Source organism: Herpailurus yagouaroundi, unplaced genomic scaffold (assembly GCF_014898765.1).
Source record: "Herpailurus yagouaroundi ecotype Mexico unplaced genomic scaffold, PumYag 181, whole genome shotgun sequence".
Classification (NCBI taxonomy): Eukaryota; Metazoa; Chordata; class Mammalia; order Carnivora; family Felidae; genus Herpailurus; species Herpailurus yagouaroundi.
The window spans coordinates 17,478,946-17,480,982 of NW_024412412.1; positions in this window are offsets into that span (position 1 = coordinate 17,478,946).

The following is a 2,037-nucleotide window of genomic DNA, read 5'->3' on the forward strand; positions in this document are numbered from 1 at the left end:
CAGAGGAATCAAGAAGAGATGAGGAATACCTCCCAGGACACAGAGACGTGCTTCGTTCCATTCTGAGAGTAGATTTTCTGACTGAGACAGAATTGGCTTAAGAAACCATAACCAAGATACACTAAAGATTCAGCTACTTTATTTTTTCTAAATATTTATTTATTGAGGGTGGGGGAAAGGGAGAGAGAGAGAGAGAGAGAGAGAAAATCCTGAGCAGGCTCCACACTGTCAGCTTGGAGACCAACAAATGACTCGACCTCACAAACTGTGAGACTATGACCTGAGCCCAAACCAAGAACTGGACACTTAGCTAACTGAGCCACCCAGGAACCCCAAGACCCCCCATTTTAAATCACGTGATATCCAAATCTTCTCATCATATAAAGAGAGGTTGGTATATTCTATGTAGGGAACCATACTATAATAGCAGGGAGTATCTCATTCAAAACTAATCAGGGAATCAAAACCCAGGGAGAAAACGAGATTTGGAGCCTTGCAGGGCCCTGGAATTCATAGCCCAGAGACTAGAATTGTGGAGACACAGAAATCAGATGAGGGATCCAAGAATTCCAGAATTGGAATACATGAAAATAAAAATCCCACAAAATAGATGAATCTGACAATTTTCATCAAAAGAAGATACAAATACATAATATTATGAATGAAAAGGGGCCCACACTACAAATAGAAACTAAAAAGATAATGAGAACGCTACCAATAACTATGTTCCTATAATTTTGGAATCTGAGATGAAACAGAAAAAATGTAAGGGAGAATATATATACATGCAGACATGATTTCAAGAGGGTTAAAAGCTCAAGTAATCTGTAGATATTAGAGAAGTTAGTCTGTAAATCTTCAAATAAAACAGCTAAATAAAAATAAAAACAAAAAATACTGAAATAAAACAGCAGAGCCAGGAGTTTTACAAATGAATTTTACCAAATGTTCAAAATGCAGGCTATCCTTTTTTTTTTTTAATTTAACAAACTCTTTCTAATGGTCAGAAAAGAGGGAATATCTAACTTATTCCACAAGAGAAGTATAATCCTTATATCAAAAGCCAGATAAGGCATGTAAGAGGATACTACACATCAATTTTACTCTTTAAAATATATGTAAAAATCCTAAAAATAATAGAGATTTAAAAAACTAGAAAATCAAATCCAACATATATTTGGAAAGAGAATATACCAAGACAAGATTGGGTTTACCCTAAACATATAAAGAGGAATAATCTTTAAAAAAATGTTCTTCGGTTAGAATATTGTATACTAAGCTGGATCCCCATAACTGCTCTTAAAGGCAAGACTTTTTTCTTCTTTTTTTTGGTAAATTATTGTATTCCTAGTCCTCAAAACAGATCTATACCCGTAGCAGATAGATTAATAAACTAATTATTGTGGTTGTTAAAGTGAATGACAAAGGGTGTACAATCTCATACAATATACATTGATAAAATACACACCATATGTTATCATATGATATGTATGCATTTTAAGTAAAGTAATGGAAGTATGTGTAACACAAAGAATAAAAGTAACTGAAGACTTAGGCAAACGTGAACTATGTATAAGAAAGTAAAAAGATAGCTTCTAAAATGGTCCCAAATTCCTCACCTTTTGGTATTCATGCTTTTGTACAGTTCTCTTCCTTAGAATATAAGCTAGACCTAGTGACCTCCATCAAATGAACAGAATACCCCAACAGTGATGGAACATCACTTCCAAGATCAGGTTACAAAAAGACATTGACTTACATTCTATTCCCTCTCTATTGCTTTCTCAGTTGCTTGCTCAAACTGCCATGCAGTGAGCCATCCTATGTAAAGGGCCCTCTGGCAAGGTACTAAGGGGGGGGGGGGGGCTCTGACCAACAGTCAGAAACTATGGAACACAATCCAGCAACTATGGAATACAATCCAAGAAACTGTGATGTGCTGAATCCTGTCAGCAATCATGTGAGTGAGTTTGGAAGAAGATCTTCCTTTTGACAAGCTTTCAGATGAGAATACAGCCCAGGCCAAAGTCTGATCAC